This window comes from Chelonia mydas, chromosome 1 (genome assembly GCF_015237465.2).
Source record: "Chelonia mydas isolate rCheMyd1 chromosome 1, rCheMyd1.pri.v2, whole genome shotgun sequence".
NCBI lineage: Eukaryota > Metazoa > Chordata > Testudines > Cheloniidae > Chelonia > Chelonia mydas.
Window position 1 is genome coordinate 209,292,673 of NC_057849.1, and position 15,777 is coordinate 209,308,449.

At 45.6% G+C, this 15,777-nt stretch overlaps 1 long non-coding RNA gene across 4 annotated transcripts in view; it reads right to left on the reverse strand.

The window, feature by feature from the left end:
• The window catches only part of LOC119567301, a 29,346-nt gene extending 13,596 nt beyond the window's left edge, over nt 1-15,750 (reverse strand). For all 4 annotated transcript variants that reach the window (XR_006291345.1, XR_006291325.1, XR_005227249.2 and 1 more), the window contains exons 1-2: nt 15,619-15,750; nt 1,678-1,800 (exon numbers count right to left, since the gene is read on the reverse strand). This is a non-coding gene — a long non-coding RNA (uncharacterized LOC119567301). The remainder of the gene's footprint in view (nt 1-1,677; nt 1,801-15,618) is intronic.
• Nucleotides 15,751-15,777: the final 27 nt, after the last annotated feature.

Consider the following 15,777-nt stretch of genomic DNA (forward strand, 5'->3'; position numbering starts at 1 on the left):
TAAGATCTGCAACACTCTGATGCAGAGTTCAAAACACCTGGTCAGTCAGTCCTCTGAGGTGACTGGACTGGAGGGAAGCCTGGAAGACCGGCCCTCAGACTCTGCTTACCTGAGCCATTGTTTGATGCCATTTTTCTTGTTTATTTTCTCTTATCCAATTCAAGTAATCTTTTTTTACTGAGAGTATAACTGCCTGATCGGGAATCCCTTTGTATTCACCCTCCCCTCCACGTAAACACAAGCTGCTCCACTACCACAAAACACTCTGAGCCCGTTATTCTCCTCTACCCCACACCACTCTGTAAATGCACTTCACAAATGACCTTCTGCCTCCCTCCCCCATTTGGTCCTAAACGCTGCACAAAGAGCTAGGCTGTAGCTTTCAGTGCCGTATCTCTCAGTTCCATCGTTGGCAAGGTAGTCTGGAGAGCAGTTTAAATTGGCTGTATCTGAAAAAGAAACCTCTCTCACTCGGCAGACAAGAGAGGACTATTATTTTGTAAAGCCCTGTTGGTGGCAGCTGTTCAGCTCAGCATTCTTTTGCAGTTGGTGTAAGACTAAACGCAGTGCTAAACAGGAAACTGGTTTGAAGAGCTCAAAGTGATGTCAGAGTAATTTCATAGCTTCCTAACCCCAGAGTGATACAAATCCACCGTGCAACCTAGAAAACTGGTTCTGATCTTCTCTATGACTGAGGTCTGGCTTCTGGGAAAAGTAGCAGATGATGGCATTGACTGATGAGGCAACTGTACAGCCTCATTCCACCCCAACCATTAAGCTGTTTTCTGGTGCAGATACACTGGCTACAGATATCTCCTTTGAAAATTTACCGACCACAGTCAACAGGATGGAGACCAGGATGGAGGCCAGGTTCACCTGGCTATGACTCTGACTCACAGAATGAGAAACCTCACTGTGCTCTTGGCTGCAAAACCTTCAAACTGTGAGTAGCTCTTCAGGGAGTTAAAACTAGACTCAATGAAAGGCTCATCAGCCTTAAGGAAAATACTGTACTCCTCTGGGAAGGTGGAAATGTTGGAGACCCATATAGCAGGGGTGGCCAAACTGTGGCTCTTTTACTATTAAAGTGTGGCTTGTGGAGTCCCCCCCATTCTCCATCTACCGGTCTGGGTGGGAATGGAGCTCAGGACCTCTGCCTTGCAGCGGGGCGGTGCAATAGGGCTTCCCCATTGGGGAAGGGAGTCTTGGGGCTTCAGCTCTGCAGAGTGCTCCTTCCTGGGCTTGGGGCTTCAGCAGGAGTGGGGCTTCAGCCCATAGCCCCATCAGGTGCCTTCTGCAGGAGAGAAGCCCTGACCCCCGGCAGGTGTACCCTGGATCTCGAACTTCTGAAGATTGTTGTATGTTGCTTGGAGAGCCAGTAAATTTGGTCACCCCTGCCAAATACATCTAATCTGTGTCTAGAACCAGATCCTCAGCTGGTGTAAAGGAAGTCAGATGACCTGTGTCCACTTATACGAGCTGAGGATCCTGCCCCTGATCTCTTCTCTCTCTCTCTCTCTCTTACTGATTTTTATTATGTTATTTTAATCTTATTTATCTTCATCTTCTCCATGTCATTGTACTGCTATATCCCTTGTTCTTCCTCACCCCATCCACTCCCTATTTATTTTTACCCTCACTCTCACCAATGGTCATAGTAGATTCTCCATCACTCACCATTTTTAGATCAAGGTGGATGTTTTTCGAAAGGATCTCTTCTAGGGATGATTCTAGGAAGTTCTTTGGCCTGTGTTATGCAGGAGATCAGACTGCTACAGAATCACAATGGTCCCTTCTGGCCTGGAAATGTATGAATCACATATTTAACATCTATCACTGAGATTGTCTTCAATCTGAGAGGGGGGCATGTCTTCTGTTAAGCACCTTGCTTACTTCTGAGTGCTAAAGAGAAATCAATAATAATAATGAATGTTGGAATCATTAACAGCATTTAAACCACAGGTCACAGTCGAGCTAGAACACTTGCCCTGCTGTCTTCCACACAATACTATAAGGGAACTGCTTTCCAGATGCTAGGGCTTTATACACTTTTTCTGCAGCTCTAAGGCTTATCTATTTTGACACTCAGAACCTGATTCATTCCTTCTCCACTCTGAACTCTAGGGTACAGATGTGGGGACCTGCATGAAAACCCCCTAAGCTTATTTTTACCAACTTAGGTTAAAACTTCCCCAAGATACAAACTATTTTACCTTTTGCCCTTGGACTTTTTTTCTGCCACCACCAAGCGTCTAACAAATGTATATCACAGGGAAAGAGCCCGCTTGGAAATGTCTTTCCCCCCAAAATCCTCCCTAACCCTACACCCCCTTTCCTGGGGAAGGCTTGATAAAAATCCTCACCAATTTGCATAGGTGAACACACACCCAAACCCTTGGATCTCAAGAACAATGCAAAAAGCAATCAGGTTCTTAAAAGAAGAATTTTAATAGAAGAAAAAGTAAAAGAATCACCTCTGTAAAAATCAGGATGGTAAATACCTTACAGGGTAATCAGATTCAAAACATAGAGAATCCCTGTTAGGGTTCCTTCCCCACTCTGAACTCTAGGGTACAGATGTGGGGACCTGCATGAAAACCTCTTAAGCTTACTTTTACCAGCTAAGGTTAAAACTTCCCCAAGGTACAAACTATTTTACCCTTTGCCCTTGGACTTCCACTGCCACCACCAAACGTTTATCTGGGTTTATTTTTATTAGGAAAGGGTTGTTTGGAAACCTCTTTCCCCCCAAAATTCTCCCAACCCTTGCACCCCACTTCCTGGGGAAGGTTTGGTAAAAATCCTCACCAATTTGCATAGGTAACTACACACACAAACCCTTGGATCTCAAGAACAATGAAAAAACATTCAGTTTCTGAAAAGAAGGATTTTAATAGAAGTAAAAAGTAAAAAAGAATCACCTCTGTAAAATCAGGATGGTAAATACCTTAAGGGGTAATTAGATTCAAAACATAGAGAATCCCTCTAGGCAAAACCTTAAGTTACAAAAAGACACACAGACAGGAATATTCATTCTATTCAGCACAGCTTAATTTCTCAGCCATTTAAAGAAGAAATCATAATCTAACGCATATCTAGCTAGATTACTTACTAAGTTCTAAGACTCCATTACTTTCTGTTCTCGGCAAAAGTATCACACAGACAGAGAGAGCCTTTGTTTCTCACCCCCCCTCCAGCTTTGAAAGTATCTTCTCTCCTCATTTGTCATTTTGGTCAGGTGCCAGCGAGGCTATCCTAGCTTCTTAACCCTTTACAGGTGAAAGGGTTTTTGCTCTAGCCAGGAGGTATTTTAAAGGTGTTTACCCTTCCCTTTATGTTTATGATACGCCCCCCAAATCACAGATAGGGTGAAACATTGGCTGTGATTTCTTCCTGGAGCTCTAGGAGAAAACAGAGTTAATAAGACACATGCACCTCTACATATACTTTATACCAAGTGTATAAAGACTAACAATATTTTCCACCTCTCAAGGACTATTTTAACCAGTTGATTCTGGGAAACTTTCACGGGAAAGTGCATCAGCCACTTTGTTAGAAGCTCCTGAGATGTGTTGGATGTCAAACTCAAAATCTTGGAGAGCTAAACTCCACCGAATAAGTTTTTTGTTATTTCCCGTGGCGGTATGAAGCCACTGTAGCGCAGCATGGTCGGTTTGCAGGTGGAAACGCCGTCCCCAAACATATGGGTGTAGCTTTTCCAGAGCGTAGACAATGGCGTAACATTCTTTTTCACTGACTGACCAGTTGCTTTCCCTCTCAGACAGCTTCTTGCTGAGAAACGCTATAGGGTGGAATTCTTGATCCGGTCCTTTCTGCATTAAAATTGCTCCCACACCACGCTCGGACGCATGTTTGGTTACTAGGAAAGGTTTGTCAAAGTCTGGGGCCCATAGTAGAGGGTCAGACATGAGTGTCACTTTAAGCTGTTAAAGGCCTTCTGACACTTTTCGGTCCACTGAACGGCATTTGGCTGTTTCTTTTTGGTTAGGTCTGTCAGTGGGGTGGCAATTTGGCTGTATTGCGGTACAAATCGTCTGTAATAACGGGCCAAGCCTAAGAAGGATTGAACCTGTTTCTTTAACTTTGGGACAGGCCACTCTTGGACAGCATCCACGTTAGCCTGTAGGGGGTTGATAGTTCCTTGACCCACCTGGTGTCCAAGGTAAGTCACTCTGTTTAGGCCTATTTGACACTTCTTAGCCTTAACAGATAGTCCTGCCTCCCTTATGCGCTCAAAGACTTTTTGTAAATGTTCCAGGTGTTCTGCCCAGGAATCTGAAAATATGGCCACATCGTCAAGGTAGGCGACTGCATATTCTCCTAATCCCACTAGGAGATCATCTACAAGTCTTTGGAAGGTGGCGGGTGCATTCCGCAGCCAGAAAGGGAGTACATTAAATTCATACAGCCCGAGATGTGTGGTGAAGGCTGACCTCTCCTTGGCGGATTCATCTAGCGGTACCTGCCAGTACCCCTTGGTTAAGTCCAAGGTAGAGATGAACTGGGCCCGTCCCAGTTTCTCTAATAGTTCATCTGTGTGTGGCATTGGATAGTTGTCTGGGCGAGTTACAGCATTTAGCTTATGGTAGTCCATGCAAAAACGTATCTCCCCATCTGGTTTGGGAACTCGAACTACTGGAGATGCCCACGTACTGCCAGAGGGGTGGATTATAGCCATCTGTAACATATCCTGGATCTCCCGTTCTGTAGCAGTTTTAGCTTGAGGAGACACCTGGTAAGGTTGGACTTTAATTGGGTGAGCATTACCTGTGTCAATGGAGTGGTATGCCCGTTCAGTCAGTCCTGGGGTGGCTGAGAATGTCGGCGCATAGCTAGTGCACAGCTCCTGGATCTGCAGTCGCTGCATACGCCCAAGGGTCATGGAGAGGTTCACCTCTTCCACACCACCAGCACTTTTCCCTTCGTTATAGACACCTTCAGGCCACTCAGCGTCCTCTCCTCCCTGGGCTGTAAACTGACAACCTTTAATTCTCTGGAATAAAAGGGCTTTAGAGAATTTGATATGGTACACCTTAGGCTTTCAGTTTGAGGTGGGGAATGCTATGAGATAATTAACAGCTCCCAGGCGCTCCTGGACCATGAATGGCCCTTCCCAGGACGCTTCCATTTTATGGGCTTGGAGCGCCTTTAAGACCATGACCTGGTCCCCTACTTTGAAGGAACGCTCTCTGGCATGTTTATCACACCAGGCTTTTTGCTCTTTTTGAGCATCCTGTAGGTTTTTTTTGTCAAGGGCTAAAGAGGTTCGGAGGGTGTTTTGTAGTTGGTTACAAAGTCCAGAATGTTAGTTCCTGATGAAGGTGTAAATCCCTCCCATTGCTGCTTCACCAACTGTAATGCCCCCTTAACCTCGCGGCCATATACAAGTTCAAATGGGGAAAACCCTAAACTGGGATGTGGTACAGGTCTGTAGGCAAAGAGCAACTGCTGCAACACTAGGTCCCAATCATTGAAGTGCTCATTTACGAATTTACGTATCATGACCCCCAAAGTTCCATTAAACTTCTCCACCATGCCATTTGTTTGATGGTGGTAAGGAGTGGCAACCAAGTGATTTACCCCATGAGCTTCCCAAAGGCTTCCCATAGTTCCTGACAGGAAATTAGTTCCTGCATGTGTGAGGATGTCGGAGGGCCAACCTACCCTGGCAAAAATGTCTGCTAGTGCCTGGCACACACTTTTAGCCCTGGTGTTGCTTAGAGCTACTGCTTCCGGCCATCGGGTGGCAAAATCCATGAAAGTCAGTATGTACTGCTTTCCTCTGGGTGTCTATTTCGGACAAGGACCCAGAATATCCACAGCTACTTGCTGAAATGGAACTTCAGTGATGGGGAGTGGCTAGAGAGGGGCTTTGACCTGGTCTTGGGGTTTTCCCACTCTTTGGCATACCTCACAAGACCGGACATAGGTAGAAACATCTTGTCCATTCACTCCCAGTGGAATGACCTCCCCAAATGGTCTTTGGTCATGTTCACCCCAGCGTGGCCACTAGGATGATCGTGGGCTAAGCTCAAGAGCTTGACCCGGTACTTAGTTGGAACTACCAACTGTCTCTGAGGATGCCAGTCTTCCTGGTGTCCACCAGAAAGAGTTTCCTTGTATAAAAGTCCTCTTTCTACAATAAACCTGGATGAATTAGAAGAGCTGAGAGGTGGAGGGTTGCTCTGTGCCACCGTCCAAGCTTTCTGGAGGCTTTCATCTGCTTCCTGTTCAGTCTGGAACTGTTCCCTTGATGCTGGAGACATCAGTTCCTCATTGGATTGTGGACCTAGGCTTGGTCCCTCTGGAAGCGACATAGGGGATGGGGCTGTTTCCGTTGACTGTGAACCGCTCTCTGCTGGTGCACTATGTTGGGATTCAGGCTCCTGCTGAGCCTCTTGTGTCGGGTTATGGGCTGCTGCCGGTTCAGGTTCGGTGGGGCCCTCTGGTGTTGGGGTTGCAAGTACTGGATTCAGTGCTGGCAATGGGTCTGGTGCTAGTTGTTCCGCCGGTTCCGGTTCTGGGACTGGCTCTGTCTGGGTCTCTGGGACTAGATCCACTACTGCTGTTGCAGACATTGGCCTGGGGTCCAGGTCCATCACCTCTGACCGGGTCCTGGTAGAAGTTTCCGGAACAGAGCTAAGCATGATGACTTGTTTAGCCTGGCTGCAGGTGACCATTCCCACCCTCTTAGCTAGCTTCACACGATTGGCCAAGTCTTCCCCCAACAGCGTGGGGATGGGATAATCATTATAGACTGCAAAAGTCCATATTCCTGACCAGCCCTTGTACTGGATAGGCAACTTGGCTGTCGGCAAATTGAAAGAGTTTGACTTGAAGGGTTGAATCATCACTTGGAGCTCTGGGTCAATTAAATTGGGGTCCACTAAGGAAGCATGGATAGCCGACACTTGTGCTCCAGCGTCCCTCCACGCGGTGACCTTCTTCCCACCCACACTCACACTTTCCCTCCGCTCTGAGGGTATCTGGGAGGTATCTGGGCCTGAGGACCTCTGGTGTGATTCCAGTGCAATGAACTGTAATCTGTTGGGATTCTTGGGGCAGTTGGCCTTTACATGCCCCAGCTCATTACATTTTAATCATCGTCCAGCTGATGGGTCACTGGGGCGAGGTGGGTTGCTGGAGAACGGTGTGGTGGGACGATAAGGTGGCTGGAGGGTTCCTTGGGGGGTAGTTGGGGCCTTGGGCTGCCCCCGGTAGTAGGGTGTGGTCTGAGGTTGTCCCTTCGGGTCTCTGTTCCAACTGCGACCAGTTTTTTTCTTTTCTGCCACCTTCACCCATTTGGCTCCAATCTCCCCCACCTCAAGTACAATTTCCCATCTAGGATGTATCTTTCTATTTCCTCAAGAACATCCTCTAAGAACTGCTCCATTTGCATTAGGAAGGGCAAATCTTCTGGAGATTTAACACTTGCTCCCGATATCCAGGCATCCCAATGTTTCACAATGTGGTAGGCATGTCAGGTAAATGACACGTCTGGTTTCCACCTTAGGGCTCTGAACCGCCGACGGGAATGCTCGTGTGTTAGTCCCATTGTGACTCTTGCCTTGGTTTTAAACAGTTCATACTGTTTCATTTGTTCCTTAGGCATTTCAGCCGCCACCTCAGCCAAGGGTCCACTGAGTTGTGGCCTCTGCTCTACCATGTATTGGTCTGTAGAGATGCTGTACCTAAGGCAGGCCCTTTCGAAGTTTTCAAAGAAGGCCTCAGTATCATCGCCTGCCTTGTAGGTGGGGAACTTTCTGGGATGGGAAGTGGTACCTGGAGAAGGATTGCTAGGGTTTGTTGGTATATTCTGCTGAGCCTTTGCGTTCTCCATCTCCAGTGCATGCTTCCTCTCTTTTTTCTTCTCCTCCAGTTCTTTGTCCCTTGTCTCCATAGCTCTCCTGTGGGCAGCCTCTTGGTTTTTTTTCTGCCTCTTTCGCTGCCTCCATTTCTTTGTCCTTTGCCTCCATAGCTGTCCTGTGGGAAGCTTCTAGGGGTTTTTCTGCCTCTTTTGCTGCCTCCAGTCTGATTAACTCCAATTCGTGTTGTGTCTTGGTTTCTGTCATCTTTGCCTCTCTGTTTTTAACTAACTTTACACCCGAGAGTTAGAAATCAAACAAACAAACAAACAAAAAACTTGGCTTGTAAAAGTTTGCTGTGCTGTAATATGATATCTATATTCTCTGATAGTGATTGTCAGCCTACACAAAAATCCTTAAAAAAAACCAAAAAACAAAAACCTAACACCTTTGTCTCCAGGCACATAGACAGAAAACCCCTCTAGTTGCTCTTAGGTAAAAAACAACTTCAGGTCTGTGAAGATTTGTGCATTTCCCTGCAGGAGGTTAAGTACCCTGCCTTTAGGTAGAGAAAACTCCAGCTCAAAAAAGACAATTCTCTGGACCCGAAGCAGAGAAAAAAAAAAACTCTAACTGCTTTCAGCTTAAAACCTGCTTTCCAGCAGCCCAAAGGAAAAAAAAAATATTTCCTTTTCAAATCTGTGCTTCTGGTTCAAAAAATCTCAAATTGATCTCAAAATGATTTCAAGTTAATCCCACCATGCTGCCACCATGTCACGGTTCCTTCTCCACTCTGAGCTCTAGGGTACAGATGTGGGGACCTGCATGAAAACCCCCTAAGCTTATTTTTACCAGCTTAGGTTAAAACTTCCCCAAGGTACAAACTATTTTACCTTTTGCCCTTGGACTTTTTTGCTGCCACCACCAAGCATCTAACAAATGTATATCACAGGGAAAGAGCCCGCTTGGAAATGTCTTTCCCCCCAAAATCCTCCCTAACCCTACACCCCCTTTCCTGGGGAAGGCTTGATAAAAATCCTCACCAATTTGCATAGGTGAACACAGACCCAAACCCTTGGATCTCAAGAACAATGAAAAAAGCAATCAGGTTCTTAAAAGAAGAATTTTAATAGAAGAAAAAGTAAAAGAATCATCTCTGTAAAATCAGGATGGTAAATACCTTACAGGGTAATCTGATTCAAAACACAGAGAATCCCTCTCAGCAAAACCTTAAGTTACAAAAAGACACAAAAACAGGAATATCCATTCCATTCAGCACAGCTTATTTTCTCAGCCATTTAAACAAAACAGAATCTAATGCATATCTAGCTAGATTACTTACTAAGTTCTAAGACTCCATTCCTTTCTGTTCCCGGCAAAAGCATCACACAGACAGAGAGAGCCTTTGTTTCTCATGCCCCCCTCCAGCTTTGAAAGTATCTTCTCTCCTTATTGGTCATTTTGGTCAGGTGCCAGCGAGGTTATCCTAGCTTCTTAACCCTTTACAGGTGAAAGGGTTTTTCCTCTGGCCAGGAGAGATTTCAAAGGTGTTTACCCTTCCCTTTATATTTATGACACTCTGAGGTGCATCCTCAATTCTTAATGGCTTCTTTGGGATATGGGGATGCTCAGCACCTCACAGGATCTGGCCCTTAACTTGCTGCATCAGATATTTTCAATGTTACTTTCAAATGGTTTTATAGGAAAGTGACTTTTTAATGGTTCTAAACTCTACTAACCAGGACAGAGCGTCTGCTAGCTAATTCAAACTCCATAATTTTATGTCGCAGCCTCCCCCTTTCCATCCCTCTGTTTCATCTATCATTGTTTAAGGCCCCGATCCTGCTCATGCTTACTTTTACATGTGTAAGCCAGCCCCATGGAATGCAGCGGGAGTACTCACATGCTTAAAGTTAAATGTGTGCATAAACCTTTGCAGCCTTGAGGCCTAAGATTTGAAGTTTTTTGGTGCAGGGATCTTGTTTTCCTTATGTCACTAAAGTATCGTGCAGATTTATAGTGTTACAAAATAATAATAATAGGCCCAAGACCAGGAACACACTTTATTTTACAAATACTAAGAAAAGAGACTGTTCATATACATTTGTCCTTCTGAACATAAAATATAAAACCAGCACTGAGTACCAGTGATAACTTAGGGGCAGACAGTAGCATTAGGGTGAAAATAACCTTGAATATCTTCTTTGGATTTAGAAAAAGAGGTCTCATGGCATAGGGAAGGTATTGATTGGGAGGTTGTTTCATAAGTATCATTGATCTGTTACAAATGCAAAGCAAGGAGCAGGCTGTGACAGTGGGGATACTGATGGTTAGTAACCTTCAAAAATTCAAGAAGTAACATTACAAGATATAGTACCATTATAACCTTTTGGGGGGTGAAAGTAAATAGTAAATAGAAGGGGCGGGGCCTCAGGTGGAAGGAGCGGGGCTGGGGGTCAGCCTCCCCCAGCCAGCCCATCTATGCTGCCTGGCCCGCGCAACCTAGGGCTCTGGAGGTTATTTAAAAGGGCCCGGGGCTCTGGCTGCTGCTGCCAATGCTGCCATAGGAGATGCTCCATCACTGACCATTTTTAGATCAAAATGGCCCCAGGGCAGCTGTCCCTTTTGCCCCCCCGCTCCACCCTCTGTCGGCGGCCTGAGGGGGGGCAAAAGAGGCAACGGCAGTAAAGTGCTGCCGCAGCGCTTAAACATCGCTGCCCCTTTGGCCCCCTCCCCTGCTGACAGGGAGGGCAAAAGGCGCAGCGACGTTAAAGCGCTGTCGGCTGCGTATGGGCCGGTACCAGCTTCTCACCAGTACACCGTACCGGCCTGTACCAACCTACTTTCAGCCCTGAACCTGATCCAACTCTCTTTGCAGTCAATGCAAAGACTCCCCATGATTTCAATAGGAGTTGGATTGTACTCCAAAATAGTAATACTCATATAGATAGTGGACTAGCATCTAACAACCAACCAGAATTTCCAAGAATACCCATCAGTATCAGAAAGTTAACATCTTCACTGGGCTCAGAGAACAATCCAAAGCCCACTGGAGTCTTCCCATGGAATGTTGTTGGAGCTGGATCAGGACGTAAGTGCCCACTTATGCTTCAAGCATGTTTATAGATCCATATTATAAGGCCGGAAGGGACTGCTGTGATCTAGTCTGTTACACTTTTGTCCTGCACTATTGATATGCAGCTATTTGTTCTCAGATTGCTGGATACTCAGAAAAGAAAATATCAGTTTGTAAAAATAAATAAATGAATAAAAAGGTTGTGGCTGGAACCTAATTGATTGGATGTCAGGGTTCAAAATATTAGTCTACGTGGACCAAATCTGTAAGGTGCTCAGCACTAGAGCTCATCAGAATGTTTACAATGAAAAGGTTTTCATTGGAAAATGCCCTTCTTTTTCATAGAAAGTGTTCACAAAGATTTTTTTCAAAACTTTTCATTCTTTCCTTTTGGGGCTTTTTGAGTGTTTTCTGTTTCTTGTTGCTGTTGGTGAACTATTTTCCTCTTTCTTTGGCCATTTTCCTTTTAAAAACGGCAGAAACGCTGTTTTCTTTTCCTATCATTTTTAATTTTCATTGATAAAATGGGAAAAGTTTCAATAGAAAATTTCATGAAAAAATCAAACCCTTGGGGGGGAAATTTTTGTGAGATTAATTCTTTCCCTTTTTTTGACTAACCCTCCTCAGCACCTTCAACCGCAATGACTTCAGGGGGAGTTGAGGACGCACAGCAACTTGCAGAGAGTACTCAGCACCACGTTGGACTGGGCCATACATGAGGGCAACTCCGGAAGAGTGACTTGTTGTGCGAAACTTCAGCGACAGGAAAACAGGCTATTTCCTAGGTGACCAAAGAGTCTTTCATGCCTCATCTTACAGTTGACAACTTAATCAACTGAACAAGGAGCATACACAAGAGAATACAAGATGGGGTTCGTGGACTGCAAGATGGGGTTCGACTGGAAAAAGGCTAATGTAGTGCCCATCTTTAAAAAGGGAAGAAGGAGGATCCGGGGAACTACAGGCCAGTCAGCCTCACTTAAGTCCCTGGAAAAATCATAGAGCAGGTCCTCAAGGAATCAATTCTGAAGCACTTAGAGGAGAGGAAAGTGATCAGGAACAGTCAGCATGGATTAACCAAGGGCAAGTCATGCCTTACTAATCTAATTGCCTTCTATGACGAGATAACTGGCTCTGTGGATGAGGGGAAAGCCGTGGACGTGTTGTTCCTTGACTTTAGCAAAGCTTTTGACACGGTCTCCCACAGTATTCTTGCCAGCAAGTTAAAGAAGTATGGGTTGGATGAATGGACTATAAGATGGATAGAAAATTGGCTACATTGTCGGGCTCAACGGGTAGTGATCAATGGCTCCATGTCTAGTTGGCAGCCGGTATCAAGTGGAGTGCCCCAAGGATCGGTCCTGGGGCCAGTTTTGTTCAATATCTTCATAAATGACCCCAAGGATGGTATGGATTGCACCCTCAGCAAGTTTGCAGATGACACTAAGCTGGGAGGAGAGGTAGATACGCTGGAGGGTAGGGATAGGATACAAAGGGCCCTAGACAAATTAGAGGATTGGGCCAAAAGAAATGTGATGAGGTTCAACAAGGACAAGTGCAGATTCCTGCATTTAGGACGGAAGAATCCCATGCATCGCTACAGACTAGGGACCGAATGGCTTGGCAGCAGTTCTGCAGAAAAGGACCTAGGGGTTACAGTGGACGAGAAGCTGGATATGAGTCAACAGTGTGCCTTTGTTGCCAAGAAGGCCAATGGCATTTTGGGATGTATAAGTAGGGGCATTGCCAGCAGATCGAGGGACGTGATCGTTCCCCTCTACTCAACATTGGTGAGATCTCATCTGGAGTACTGTGTCTAGTTTTGGGCCCCACACTACAAGAAGGATGTGGAAAAATTGGAAAGAGTCCAGCAGAGGGCAACAAAAATGATTAGGGGTCTGGAACACATGACTTATGAGGAGAGGCTGAGGGAACTGGGATTGTTTAGTCTGCGGAAGAGAAGAATGAGGGGGGATTTGATAGCTGCTTTCAACTACCTGAAAGGGGGTTCCAAAGACGATGGACCTAGACTTTTCTCAGTGGTAGCTGATGACAGAACAAGGAGTAATGGTCTCAAATTGCAGTGGGGGAGGTTTAGGTTGGATATTAGGAAAACCTTTTTCACTAGGAGGGTGGTGAAACACTGGAATGCGTTACCTAGGGAGGTGGTGGAATCTCCTTCCTTAGAAGTTTTTAAGGTCAGGCTTGACAAAGCCCTGGCTGGGATGATTTAGTTGGGGATTGGTCCTGCTTTGAGCAGGGGGTTGGACTAGATGACTTCCTGCGGTCCCTTCCAACCCTGATATTCTATGATTCTATGACTGCAAGGCACAAGATACTTTCAGTCCCTAACAAACCCCTTTTCCTTCATATACACAGATCTCTTCTGCCTCCGAAGCTGAGCCCCCAATTCCCATGTGTTCAAGAATCTTTTAACAGGTAAGTTCCAGGCTCTGAATCCTTCCCCTTCATTTAGTTGAGAGATGCCAGCTTGTTCCTTGTTCCTCTCAGGCTGCTCCAGAGTCTTTAAAAAATCTCCACCCATGTTCACCCATGCAGATAGGGGTGGTGTGGGGATGAAAAAGCTCCCCGCTCTCAGTCCATGTACTGGGCTCTGCACAGGTGGAGGGATGAATTCTCCTCAGGGTCAGCCCCGGCAGGGTGGCCACTGACAGACCCGGTAGTGTAGCTTCCACTTAATATACAGGACACTCAGGCAGTTTCCATTTATGGCTGTCTTGACTTGTTTCTTGGAAAGGAACTCCCAAACCATACAGTGCTCACTCAGGGCCAAGCATACAGAGGTTAATCTGCCCCAGCTCTAGTCTCTCCTCCCTAAAGCCCATTAAGCATTACTATCCCATGAATATTCAATCTTTGACTGGTCCAACCTTATCTCAATCCAATAATTACAGTTTCACCCTTTGCTCTCCCTCCCTTATCAAGAGGGGGCATTTGAACACCTGGCCTGCAGGGCCTCACTGCTTACTCTGATAACAAGGAGAGGTTGCCTTGAGAGGTGCCTGGGATTAAATAAACTGTGAAGCTGAAAGTCCAAGCTCCTGGTTAGCTCAGAGCACCATTATAGGAAGCCCCTTGGGGTTATCATTACTGATATCAGGCTGAAGAGTCTAATAATTCAGTAGTAGAGACATTATGGGGTTTCAATGTTTTTCTTTTTAAACAGAAGAGAAAGTGATCAAGCTGAGGCTGCCCTGTGTACTAGTGGCTGGTGACAGTTGGGAGGATTTCTGTGCATGCTGTATGGTTAGGAGTCAGGTTTCAGAGTAACAGCCGTGTTAGTCTGTATTTGTAAAAAGAAAAGGAGTACTTGTGGCACCTTAGAGACTAACCAGTTTATCTGAGCATGAGCTTTCGTGAGCTACAGCTCACTTCATCGGATGCATAGCATATCGTGGAAACTGCAGAAGACATTATATACACACAGAGACCATGGTCTCTGTGTGTATATAATGTCTTCTGCAGTTTCCACGATATGCTATGCATCCGATGAAGTGAGCTGTAGCTCACGAAAGCTCATGCTCAGATAAACTGGTTAGTCTCTAAGGTGCCACAAGTACTCCTTTTCTGGTTAGGAGTCAGTAACTCCACTGTCCACTGGTTTTGCACAGTCCCATTTAGTGGGAAAATAACCAATTCTTTCTCTGTTCTAAGTAACAGGGGAACTTTCTGGACTGTAGCAGATCCAGTCACTGCTGTAGCTCACGAAAGCTTATGCTCAAATAAATTGGTTAGTCTCTAAGGTGCCACAAGTACTCCTTTTCTTTTTTCTAATATACATGCTTCTCTTCCACAAAAGCCTATTGGATAAATCCTCATAAACTCCTCTCCTGTTGTGTACAGTATCTGATACTGTTCACAGTGGAAACTGCTGGGTACTGTACTCTTATGAAAATTTCCCCCATGTCTATTTACAGTGCTGCATAAATGTTACATTATTACAGTAATTTGGCATTATGGGCACTAATGAAAACAGAAGGGTCCCTCTTTGGAGTTGTACAGCGTAAAACAACCCAAAAATTCACTGCAAAGCAATGGGAAGGGCAGCAAGAATTCTCCCCGCAGCCTAATTCTTTTCCCTGCTTCTGTTCCACTGTCTCCCTTGGCTAGAACTCCGAGTACGCCGCACAGTACTTGGTTCCAACTTAAGTTGCTCTTTAGATTCTGAGCAGGGTGAGGCCCTTGCCTTTAAGAGCTATCATGCAGCAGATTTCGAATTCTTATTACTACAGTGTGCTTATTGCTTCAGAAAAATGAAAGTGGTGTTGGTCCCTGCCCCACAGAGCTTACAATCTAAATCAGACAAACAGAAAAAAATGGCAGGGGAGGGGGCATGTTTCAAATCACTAGAGGTGATTTAAGTAGTTTGGGGGGCAGTGTCATTTGTTTGGGGGGGAGAGGGTCCTTGGTCTTGTTCTGTTTCAGACTGAGGTCAATTTACACAGCAGGAGCAGATGGCCCACCCACGAAAGCTTATGCTCCAATACGTCGGTTAGTCTATAAGGTGCCACAGGACTCTTTGCCGCTTTTACAGATCCAGACTAACAGAGCTACCCCTCTGATACTTGACAGCATATTCTAACTTCTCTGGAGCTCTTTGTTTCTCTACCCCCCATTACATTTGCGACACAATACAGGATCATCACGACTTTAATTACCATGCTTTCCCTCTCTCTTTCATACCTAAGAACTGACCGTCTGATTGGGGCACCTCCTCGCCATGCCTCCATTGCCAAAGGGAGATGGACCATCAACCCGTGACGGTGTTTATATCCAACTGCCATTCCGTTTTCAGGTGAGACCACAACACTGAACATTTACATAACTTCAGAGTGCTTCATATGCACTCACTGA